General features: G+C 37.7%; 1 long non-coding RNA gene across 1 annotated transcript in view; it reads left to right on the top strand.

Annotated features, from left to right (window-relative positions):
• The window catches only part of LOC141451413 (uncharacterized), a 228,678-nt gene that overhangs the window by 140,062 nt on the left and 75,618 nt on the right, over window positions 1–12,998 (top strand). The window contains exon 3 of the long non-coding RNA XR_012456758.1: window positions 2,794–2,824. This is a non-coding gene — a long non-coding RNA (uncharacterized lncRNA). The remainder of the gene's footprint in view (window positions 1–2,793; window positions 2,825–12,998) is intronic.

Below are 12,998 nucleotides of genomic sequence, written 5' to 3'. Positions count from 1 at the left end.
CGTCCTCTATGGTCTACCGGGAGGGTGGGAAATATTGATGCTAAATTTTGAGATTGGCACTGGTAAGTTTTAGTAACTCAGTTACTACTTTGAAATTGACTTCGCCACTCCTTGCAAGAAATATTCTGATGGTTAATTTATCAAAACAGATTTTTTACTCATTTTTACCAAAATCTGTCATTAACACTTCTTGCACCAAGCCACAGATTTATTCAAGGAGATTTTGATAAAGTTTTTAGTAACCTCTGCGCTTACTTTAAACTTTAAAGTCCACATGCAAGAAATGTGGATAGTGGTTGGTACTTGTGCACATTATAACTTCATCAATGTATTTTTCTTGATCAAAAGAACTCATGAAAACCCATTCTTCTGATTCGCACTTCTAAACAACTGTTTGTTTCTCCTCCCAGGTCTTTGTTCTTATAATCTGTATTTAAAGTTTCAAATTAAAAGGAAATGAAAACAAAATTATCATCTTCATAAAACTCCGTGTCGTGTTTATCTTAATTTTTTCTTTTAATCAATTCTACCGTCACTTTCAGAGCTGTTGCATTCTAATGTTTCATTTTTTCATACATTCCATTGTCTGGAAGTTTCTTCAGTCCCTATTTAACCCGTACATTTATTCTTATTTCCTTGTTCTTTACTTCTGATTGTTTTTATAAAAAAAATCTTCCTCCAAATTCCTGTTTAAAATGCACTTTTTACATCAACATGGTGAATCTCTAATCTTCTTTTTGCTGCTTGCTGAAGTTTTATTGAGCTTGGTCTTGTAATTAGTAAAAAGTCCCTGAATAAACCATGTACTTCATACTGCTGCAAGAAACTCTTCAACCATCCGCGCTTTGTATTGGTTTCATTGTCTAGATTGATCTATTTTCATTGTAAATACCCATTTAATTTCAGGTATTTTTAGGTTTCTTAGGTCGATTTGCGAATGTTGATGTATTATTATTTTCAGTTGTTGAATATTATTATTTTTCATTGCACTAATGCTGCACTTTTATCTTTGTCTCTGAGCTGCCATTAAAAGAAGAAAACCGTCTGGATTTTTATATCTGCAAGGTGATTTTTCTGTACCTGTTTGGACATCCTCTCTTTCTGTGGATTTTCTTGGATCTTGTCTTCTACAGTTAGTGAATCCTGGACGAGTCTGTTCGATAGAAATTTTTTCTTTGTGATTGTTCTCTTCTTTGGCCTGATCTTTTCCTTGATATCTTTCATATAGGAGATTAATCATTTGAGATTTGACTTCATTTATACTTCCGTCTCGTACCACACTTGCAAGTGGGTCAAAATTGAGTAGAAATTTAGAGCACTCTGATCGTGCGAACTTCGACAACTATTGTGCTCCTTTTCTGAAGCTAACGAAACCCCTCCAACATGCCGTCCGGTCCAATTTAAATGTTTTTAAGTAAGATACATCTGATAACTTTTCAGTTGTCTGAATCTTTCTTGGATAACAGCTACGGAGTCTGTCAGACTATTGTATCTAAAATATATTTATTTTGATGTTTCATCTTACTTAATTAAATAGAAATAGATAATCAGAGGCGTTTCATTTTGCGTAGCACTTTCATATTTCCCCATATATTGTCGCTTTAGATTTCCCACAATTTTCTTGAAAAAGGTTAACAAGATTTTTTTAAAACTTCCTTGTACCTTTTATTAAAAAAGTTTGCTTAGGTTTTTCTTTTAAATAAAAGTTCAATTTTAAAATCCTCTGATGACCCTTCTAAAAGAAGGCATTTCTATTGTCATGCAATATTAAAAGCACAGCAAGAACTTCAAATTAGAGGCACTTAGTGCAACTTAGGAAGTACAATTTTATAAAACAGACATGTATTTTGATACTTTTATAGGATTTTCTTGAAAAAGGTTCCTACTATTTGTCAGAAACTTCATGTTATCGTAACTGCTTAATATTTACCTTCAGTCACTTTTATCTGGGGATTTGGAATTTATTTCTAAAATTAAAACCATAGTTACCGGGTTGATGCCAAACCGAGCACATTCTGTCATATCTGACTTCAATTTGGAATGCTTAAATTAACTCTGAACATTTTATATATACAATATCAAAATTTGGTTAAATTTTTAGCAGCAAATATACGTAACATTCTATAATTTATAAATAAATGTTATTTAAAGTCTAGTTTTAAACTTTTGACAGAGCCATTTATTTATAATACGTTATGAGAATATTTTAAACCTTCCAATCATTAAAACGGAAATAGAATATTTAGGCAGTTGAGAGAAAGGGAAATTTATATTTGCTGTTGGCCAGAGCAGCAGCAGCATGCTGGTAGTACTTCCGTTTCCTGGTAGGTACTCTGAACTAAGTAAAGAGTAATCTCCCCTCTTGGTTTGTGATGCTGACTAAATTTAAAACAAGGTGCTAGCTGTTTCTATTTGGGGAGCAATTAAGTGATTTACGAATAATATTGTAGAATATTCTTGGCATAATTTTCTCCTAGACTGAAATCTTCTGCTGCTAAATGAAACAGATGTGAAGCACTGATTTTACATATTTTTTCTCCTTGCTATTTTTTTTAATCTACAATTAAATGGTGGAGATCTGAGTTGTGCCCATAATACTTCCTCCAGGAAGCGTCTTTAGGAGAAGGAACAGTTGATCTCTTCTTTTGGAAATCGAACTGGAATTCTTCTGCCTATACCTGCTGATGGCAGTGGTCTCTTATAGTCTCTAATATGCAGCGCTATCCTCCCCCCCATAACTTTTTGAGCCCTGAGACTGGTTACTAACCAAGGCAATTTATTTTTTTTTTCCAGGAGGTCGTGGTGCCCCAGCTAAAGAGTGAAGGTGAGTGATGATGAAAATTATTACTTAACACTGTCATGTTAAGGGCCGTTGTAAAAGTATATCAAATTTCCAGAAAATGAAAATTTATTTTCTCAGTTCATTAAACATTCACTTTGAACAAACATTTTAACTTTTCCAATATTTTACTATTCCTCTCTTTCTCTACACCAAAATATTATTTATTCTCTGGAATTGTTATTCAACAAAAGAAAATACTAACAAATTGTATTAATACTGACATTGTTGTATATTTTCGAAAAGTCTGTTGGTTGATTTAAAATGGCATATTGGATTGGGATGGGGAGGCCCGTTGTATGGAATGACTTGCGATGATGATTCAACCGACTCTGGGCACCGACCATATGATTCTATTCTCCAGAGAATCATATAGATATATTCTTGTATATTTGTAGGAAAAACAAACAAAATTCATTTGATTGGAAATTTTGTTTAACGGTTCATTTATAAAATCGACACAAGTGTGTATGTGGGTATGGATATGACAAGGGGAAAACAATATTATATATGTATATATAAATATAGTTGTTTAGTACATTTCATTTTTGGTTAATTTAGGTCGTATAATTCACATGGAAATATTGTTTTGTTGTATGCATGCCTGTCCTTGGTATCTATGTATGCAGTGTAGTTGCGAAAATATTTATTCAACAGTAGGAAAGTCCACTTGGGACATTAAATTTCTCACCAAGTGGTATGTTTGTTTATCTGTGCAAACATTATAAAATAGCCTCTCCTCTCTCTTTCTATATAACAAAACGCTCCATTATGTTGCAACTCTGCGAGTAAATTTGTGCTAGCAATTATTTCCATGCATACTTTTTATCAAAATCTAACTTACTACTTCTTTACATATGTTTGATGGTAAATTTTTTTTGTAAAAAATAATTGTCTTGTGAGCGGGGGCGGGAAATGGTTGTTTACACTTTACACTGTTTCAGACACTTCCTTTTTTATTCTTCTACTTCCTCATTACTAAAATTCTATTTGCAATTTCCTGTAAATTCTCATAGTTTTGTTGTTAGTTTCCTTTGTTACTTCTCTACATGAGAAACACGACTAACGATGAACGGAAATTTAATTATCGAATACAGGAATCAATCATTAAGGTTCAGTTTTGTACTCAATTTCCTTTATAAGTGAAATTAAATTTACTACGTAATAAAAAGCAATTTAATTAATTTTTTCTTAGCAATTTAGAATATAATAATTTATGTCTCTTAAAAAAATTTCAATGGAATTAACTAGCTTTCTTGAACATCTGGTAGAGCGAGGAATATCAAATCATTTTATGCGTCATAGCTTGCTCATACTTCCACATTATGGAAGGACAAGCTCCTATTACCGTCAGGCATGGAGGAGCATATCAAGAGTTGTACGAGGAGCTGGAGGCCGATCCTATTTTGGGTCTGCCTTCGGATTTTATGACTCCAAAATATAACTTCGACAAGCCGTTCAAAGTCTGTATTGGAGACCGGGAGGCTTGGAGACGTGGACCCCCAGTGGTGGGAGATTCAATGTGGTACACTGATGGCTCCAAGATGGAGGAGGGTGTGGAAGCGGGAGTGTACGGGGTGAAGCCGAAATGTAGCTTTTCGGTTAGCCTAGGGAAACTAGCTACAGTTTTTCAGGCTGAGCTAACTGCAATTAGGTTCTGTGCTACCGAGATTGAAGGGCGAGGAATTATTAATTCTAAGGTCGTAATTTTCTCGGATAGTCAGGCTGCTCTACGGGCAATTAGTTCGTATCAGGTTAACTCAAAACTGGTTTGGGACTGTCTGGGTGCCCTGAAGGAAATCAGTGACCAAAATAAGGTCTTTCTGGTCTGGGTACCTGGTCATTCAGGACATAAGGGTAACGAAGCGGCAGATTTATTGGCCCGGGAAGGCTCTGCGAGATACTTCGTTGGCCCGGAGCCCTGTTTTGGGGTTCCGAAGTGTGTTAAGACTGCGACCATTAATCTATGGGTGCAGAGTAGGTCCCAGGAGTGGTGGCTTGCCACCACTGGGCAGAGACAGGCGAAGGAGTTTATTAAAGGCTATTCGCCGAGGCTGACTGCAGAATTAATCCGTCAAGGCCGTGGGGCTATCAGGATGATTGTAGGCCTATTAACTGGCCACTGCAGACTCAGAAAACACATGCATCGCATGGGCCTGGCAGATGATAGCCTCTGTAGGTTCTGTCAGGAAGAGGAGGAAACGGCACTACATGTGTTGTGTCAGTGTGAGGGGCTCGTGTGGCTAAGGATGTTACTTCTCGGGGAGGAAAAACCAAGGCCTGTGAGCTTTACCCAAGAGTCGCTCTCCAGCATTAAGAGTCTAATTAAAAGGACAGGTCTGGAGGGTGAGCTTTAAAGTTAGGGGAGCCACAATAGACCCAAAGGGGTCGCAGTGGCGTAGGCCCTGAGGCCGCCCTAGTCTAATCTAATCTAATCTTGCTCATACTGGAACAATTCTAACTTTTTTCGTATTTATCTTTCAAATTTAGAGATAGAATATCAGTTTTGTGTTGAGAATGTTTTTAAATTGACACGATATTGTGACTTTTGACTGAATTCTTCTGGGTGAATGTCAACATTGTCAAAATAAGATCAGATTCAGTCAATGCTAAGACGATTAGTATGGTGACTTTATTGTCGTTACGTCAGAATTCTTTTATGATTGTTAGGTTTTCAATGTTGTAATAGATATTTATAAGATAATAAGTTTACCATAGGCGCCAAGGTTGCCGAGCAGTAAATAGACTGGACCCGCAAAGCTAAGATGTATTGTTGGTTTAGTGGGTTCGATTCCCCCGGTCTAGGCCTTGGATTTTATTTAATGTTTAATATGAGAAATTTACAGTAAAGTATGTTAGGCTGTTATAGGCTAGACCCGCAATGCTAAGATGTATTGTTGGTTTAGTAGGTTCGATTCCCCCGGTCTAGGCCTTGGATTTTATTTAATGGTTAATATGAGAAATTTATAGTAAAGTATGTTGGGCTGTTATAGGCTAGACCCGCAATGCTAATATGTATTGTTGGTTTAGTAGGTTCGATTCCCCCGGTCTAGGCCTTGGATTTTATTTAATGTTTAATATGAGAAATTTACAGTAAAGTATGTTGGGCTGTTATAGGCTAGACCCGCAAAGCTAAGATGTATTGTTGGTTTAGTGGGTTCGATTCCTGGTCTAGGCCTTGGATTTTATTTAATGGTTAATATGAGAAATTTATAGTAAAGTATGTTCGCTAGACGCCTCCGTCCACGACACTTAATTTGGTAGTTGGACGTTAAGCCCCGCCTGAAAAAATAGGCGATTACTTTACTTTAATTAGTTTTCCTTTGGAGAATGACTGAATAACTAATCTACTTCTGAGAGCATCAACTCTTTTGAAATTTGGTTTTCTTACAGTTAAAGTGGGGTATAACAATATAGGAATGCTATCAATATTGATTTATAATATATAAATGTATAATAAATAGTGTAGTGACGGAATCATAACTCAAAATAGCACCCACAAGATGTCAAAAAGTAATTGTAAATCAAATTATACTTTATTAAAATAACACACAAAAAATAAAAGAACCTAACTTGTTGGTTCTCTGTCTACAACTGCCATACGTCGGCTCCCTTTTGTATTTTTTACGTTATTTAAGTTCACACACCTTTGTTATTGCTCTATGCAAAATTCTGGAATTCAACCACAGCACCCAAGTTCATGTTACTAAAGTCTGAATATCATTCGAATTGAATTTGCTACATAAATTTTTGCCTGTTAGACAGTAAAGTGGATTAGTATCTGAGTAGGAGCCACGGTAGCCGAGCGGTTAGAGGCGAGACCTGCAAAGCTAATATGAATTGTGGAGTACGGGGTTCGATTCCCTCGGTCTAGGCCCTTGGATTTTATTTAATGGTCACCAAAAGAAATTTACAATAAAGTATGTGTCGCCTCAGTCCACGACACCTAATTGGTAGTTGGACGTAAAACCCCGCCTGAAAAAATAGGCAATTACTTTACTTTAATAGTATCTAAGTCATTTGGAGAGATTCACGTGTACATTAGGATTGAATTTGGAAAGTCTCACTTGATGCTGTTGGATGATTAGTGGTTTTTGGATAGGTTTCATGTAATCATCCGACCATGTGGGGCTAGAGGGTTTCACAAGTCTTCTCCTTAACGAGGTTTTCAACTTACTTCCCGCCACTGAAAGCCGCAAGTTCTGTTCAACCTAAGGATATATACAGGAAATAAGGGAGTTGTTCGTACAACAACAACTACAGCAATGTCTTCACATCCCCTTCTAGTGTTGTTATTGACGGAATAGTTCTCCTCCATCCTTAATATGATTGTATAAGGGAGCTTGCTAGAGAGAGCTTTAATAAATATCTTGGGCTTGACTCCGTCTTATAAACCCACCTCAGTGACCTTATAACACCTTCAATATCAACTTATAAACATGTTATACCCAATATTATTTGTATTAAATTGATATTTTGTCACTTTAGTTGTGATTCACTTTGTGAACGGAATAAGCTGCCCGATTTAAACTCCATTTTATAGAAAATCAAGTAAACTTCCTTCGACGTTTAGGCATTTAAATTCCCATAACTGGTGACAATTTCCCTTATATACGAATTGCCCAAATTGTAATTTATACATCACTTTCTCTTGAGAGGAAATCAGGCACCTTTTCAATGTTAAAGGATTTGCTTGCAACACAATTTGAACTCCTTTAAATTCCCAAAAGTGTCTTTAAAATCCACTTTAATCGCCGTATTAGTAATCACGCTTTTAAAATACTTTTCACAATAATTTACAACTACTTTTTCTTTTGGTCATTATTTATTCTAAGCTCAAAAATACATCTGTTATTAACACTCTCATGACCTTTCCTTGCCTCATTTACGTAATCGAACATTCATACGCACTTTTTCCGCTCAACGTAACCGTCTCATTACTGTTCTAATGTCCGTCCCCTTCCTGATAATACAAGTTCTAAAAACGGTACTGCGATTTCCTCGTGGTGCATTAGGGTTTGGAGCGCCCACCTAGTTTTTTTTGGGAATTTCGCTCTTATCACAGATGACATCAGTTGACCATTTACTTGTTACTAAAGTACCTGCCGGTAAAAAAAAAAAAATATTAAAATAGAAATAATAATTTAAACTTGTTCTCTGGTAACAAAATATCCACCCTAAAAGCGAACTAATGCCCAAGATCTTTTTTTTTGTTCACAGTGCCCTAAAGGGCAAAAAAAGGGTTGCTTACTACAGAGGGGGGTCGATGCAGAAACCACCTAGCTGTGACTAGTTCTCCTTACTAGAAATGTGAACCTTTTTTTTCTTGAAGTAAATTCCTCTCAGATTAGTTAATTTACATTTTTTCCACGTTATTTAAATTACTTTAGGAGCTTGAAGAAGGGAAAAAGAATATGACCTTTGTGACCAGTTTTCGAGGGAGGGTCAACTAAGGTCATGGGATTTGGAATAGCAGTCCAAAGGTCCTGCCTTTAAGTATGGATACTTAATTTATATTCAGTGACCAGTTTTTTTTTAACGTGAGAAATTTAGGTATTTTGAAATATGATATTCCATTTCCGCTCTTATTATATCCGGCCACTTGTTGCTAACACATTTCGAGTTTGTAAGAGAATGTATGGTGATGGTTTTGAAATCCCCTTAGTCCAAAAAAGTTATTTTCAGTTAAAAAAAATACGAAAAAATGCGAATTGAATAGCTTGGTATCTAACAACTTGCCCGAAAACGGTAAAATCACGGTACATCCAAACTTAATTTTGGACTTAGTTACACTAAACAGAGGGTCAAAATCTCTCTATTAGGTGAACTCTGCTGAATGTTATTGGTGACGTGGACGACTAGCAAACATTCTTCACCATAAATTTCTCATATTAACCCAAAAGATCCAAGGACCTAGATCGGGAATCGTACTCAGAACCAAAATACATCTTAGTTTTGTGAGCCTCCCCTTCCAATCGTTAGGCTATTGTGGCGCCTCCTAAGCTACAAATCTCCCTAGTATTCCTTTGAATGTGTACTTCTGGGGGAACACAAATTTCCGCGTCATATTTACGCGTCTCAGGAGCAACCGTCCATCCTTTCTTCTATAAATGATTGGCCATCGACCTTTCAGCACATCAGTACTCTTAACACTGTACTGCCAATGCTCGAACTTAGTCAGTTATTGCCAATGTGGAGTCATATTGACTCCATAATTTATTTTTATCTTTTTTTTTTATATTGATTTCAATTTTATAATAAAATTAGCATTAAAGGATGAGAAAGAATATCAATTAAGAACGAAAAAACGAATTTTGTCCACACAAATCGGCTTTAACATTTCACGCAGAAGGAATTAACTTCAACTTAGGATCGCAATAATTTCAGTATTTTCTAGAATCCTGATTGACTGCCTTCTGATCATGGACCTTTTCATCTTTTTAATTACATTCACTATTTTTTCAATTACTGTGCGCTGTTGACACGGATCGGAAATTACCCTATTCGCTGCAAGTTTTTACTGCAATTCGGACAGAAAATCAATTCTAGAAAGAGGCTTTTTTTTTGTGCCTTGATACTTTCTATGAAAATTTATCAAATAAGCAAATTTAGGCAAATGCTAATCATGAAGTCAAAATGACTCCTATGATTCAAGTAAACTAATCTGCAAAAAGAAACTAAGAATTCCATGGTCTTCAGCTCGTGACAGCTCGAATGGTGAGAGAGTGGGGATAGCATATCTAAGAGCATTTTGGGATAGCTATGAGATGTGCGGAAACAGAGACCATTCCTATTTTTTTTTGGAGTCAAATTGACTTCGGATTGGCAATGCAGAGTTAAACTCATGTTCGCTTAAATGATATCATATGCTAGTCTAATTCCTTCCGTATCCTTCCAGTGCTCCTACAACTTTTTTCCCTCCCTAGGAAACTGTTTTGTGATGCTGGCAACACCAGATCATCTTGAGGTTTCCAGTTTAGCCCATTCCTTAGCTATTTAACCAGTTAAGCGTGTTTGACGGGTATACACGTCAAACCAAACCAAATCTCTGTTTCGGTGCGTTCGACGTGTATACTCGTTGTGAACATTATAAAATTGCCATTAACTATAAAAACTCGAAATTTTAATAAAACACAATAAGAATATTATTTGGTGGGATGTTTCCTTTATCTTACCCAATAGAACTGCCAAGTATTTTATACGGAGGGGGATGGTAGGAGTCAGCCAAATGATAATTGGAAGGTACATATTTGGTCTCCGCATTAGAGATTGGGGAATTACGCACACAAATAGAAGCTCTCAACTCTTGTGCAATGCCGTTTTTACCTTAAATAGAGATTCAGACATGATTTCATTCAGCACAGAATTCAAAAAGCTCTTTTCTTCCTTGTAAAAAAGCTCTTGCGTCCCTAGTTAACTAGAGCAATGCATACGTGAAGCGGTGAAGCGGATTTTGAAAGAGCACAGAAAGTTCTGGTAATCTCAAGCGCCAGAGATTGCAGAAAAAGTCGCTTGCAGTGACTATTACTGACGTTGTAAACTTTTGGTTGTTTTGTCCCCTGCGTTCGACACGTGTATACACACGTCATTGTCTGATTTTAATTCCGCACGCCGTGGGTTTTTTTTAAAAAAAACTAAATTCCACGCATAACTGGTTAATGCCTGTTGTACTGACATGTCCGGATTTAAAGAAAGCTTCCCGGTCTCTTCTTCTTTTAAATCCTTTCTCGAACAGTCGCTTACTAATTTGGAGATCCTATAGGAGCAACCGGATTGAATTAAACTAAATTATTTTTTAAAAATCCCAAGAATGGATTAGGTCATTGACAAAAGGGATATTGAGGTCTGTGTGGAGGGTTAAATTGGATACATAATAAGGAGCGTTGACGATATGCCGAAGGACTTTAGATTGAAAGGATTGGATTCTTTGAATGTTGGAAGGTTTCGCAGAGCCCCACAGTTCAGCTCCGTAGGTCCAGAGGGGTCTTAGTAGTGTCTTGTATAGAGTCAGTTTGTTATGTACGTTCATGGTTGATCTCCGCCCTAGCAGTCTTCGTAGTTGTCCGTATTGTCTATTGAGTTCTTGTCTTTTCAGTCTAGTGTGCGGGTTCCATGTAAGTCGACTGTCTAAATACAGTCCTAGGTAGCGTACTTGTGTGGAGGTCGGTATTTCTCTGTTGTGTATGAGTAGTGGGGGGCAAGTTTGTCTACGTAAGGTGAATGTTATCTGTTGGCATTTGTCTTCGTTCAGTCTCATTTTCCATTTTTTGCACCAAGAGGAAATGAGATCAAGGTGTTCTTGGATATATGTGGAGGCTTCAGATGGATTGGGATTTGAGGATAATATTGCGGTATCGTCTGCGTAGGTTGTAATTAAGGTATGTGGGTGCGTGGGGATATCAGCAGTGTACACTAGATATAGGACTGGGCCAAGGATGCTTCCTTGCGGGACGCCGGCTTGGATGTGCTTAGCATCAGAGAATTCAATGCTACATCTAACCTTGAAGTAGCGACTTGTCAAATAGGATTGAAGGATTTGGTAATAAGGAGTGGGAAGGAACTGCTTCAGCTTGTACAACAGTCCTGGGTGCCACACCCTGTCAAAAGCCTGTGCTACGTCCAGGAAGGCACCTAGACAGAAATCTTTTTTTTCTAAAGCAGAGGATATTTTGTCCACTACTCGGAAACATTGTTGTATAGTGGAGTGTTGGGATCGGAAACCAAATTGGTGATTAGGGATAATTCTATGGGATTCTAAAATTGGAATTATGCGTTTAAGTAGGAGCTTTTCAAGGATTTTGGATAACACTGGGAGGAGACTAATGGGTCTATGAGAGGACATTTCGCTAGGATTTTTATGAGGTTTGGGAATGAGGGTTATAAGGGAATGTTTCCACTGAATGGGGAAGTGAGTGGTCCGTAACACAGAATTATAGATGATGGTTAGGAGAACTATGGCCTTTCGGGGAAGGTGGCGAATTATTTCGGAGGTGATAAGATCATGTCCTGGGGATTTTTTTAAAGGAGTATGGTCAATGAGATATTTCACTTCAGAAGGATGGAAAGCTTTGGGGGGAAGTTCCAGAGGATGAGGTATGTCTAAGTTTTGGTGGACATGTTGAATATGAAGAGGATCAGGTTGTTCGGGATGAGGAGTGAAGGTTTTCTCTAGGTAAGTGGCGAATAAGTTAGATTTCTCTCTGTCGCATCTGACCCACGAACCATCTTCTGAGCGAATGGGAGCTGGAATGGTGTGGTATTTTAGGATTTTTCTGGTGGCAGACCAGAGGGAATTGTCGTCGGTGGAAAGGGATTCCAGGTATTTGCTGTACTGAGAGGATCGCCAGGATATTAATTGCTCACGTAGCTGGTTGGTCAACTGATTGAATATTCTTTTGTCGGACGGGTAACGAGTGCGCTGCCAGCGGCTCCTTGCCCGCCGTTTGGCTGAAATAAGGGAATGAATGTGAGTAGGAAGTTGTTGGCTGGGGAGTGGGGGACGTGCTTTTGGAGAAGAGGAGGCTTGCTGGATTGCATGTTGGATATTGTTTGTAAGGTACTGTACTGCATCTTCTACTTGCTCAGCGGATTTTAGGGGGATATTTAGGTTTAGGGATTGATCAAGGATGGTTTTGAAATGATACCAGTTGACGGGACCTTGTATCAGGGAGGGTCTTGAGGGCTTAGGAATAGGTGATATATTAAGGGTTAGGAGCACTGGGGAATGATCAGAAGATAGTTCGTTCAAGGACTGTGCTGTTGTGAAAACAGATCCTACACCAGAAGCGACAAAGAAATCAACTAAATCAGGAGCACGATTTGGATCTGAAGGCCAATAGGTGGGATGGTCGGGAGAGAAAAAGGAATATCCTTGGGCAAGGATTAAGTTGTTAAGGAGACGGCCACGGGAATTGACAAGTCTACTACCCCAATGGGGATGTTTTGCATTGAAGTCTCCTCCTGCAATAAATCGGCGACCGAAAGATTGGAAGAGGGAACTCATTTGGGGATAATAGATTGGGACGGAAGGGGAACAATAAACTGCTGATATGGTGATAGGAAAAGGAAAAAATTGGAGCGATATTGAAATGGATTGATAGGAGTCGGTGAATTGTGATAGGTGCAAATGGTGCTGTAAGGAATTAGAGGCTAGGATAGC

This window comes from Rhodnius prolixus, unplaced genomic scaffold (assembly GCF_049639745.1).
Source record: "Rhodnius prolixus isolate KJV_2025 unplaced genomic scaffold, Rpr scaffold_8, whole genome shotgun sequence".
Lineage (NCBI taxonomy): Eukaryota > Metazoa > Arthropoda > Insecta > Hemiptera > Reduviidae > Rhodnius > Rhodnius prolixus.
Note: the sequence above shows the minus strand (reverse complement) of the source record. Positions and strands in the feature narration are given on the sequence as shown.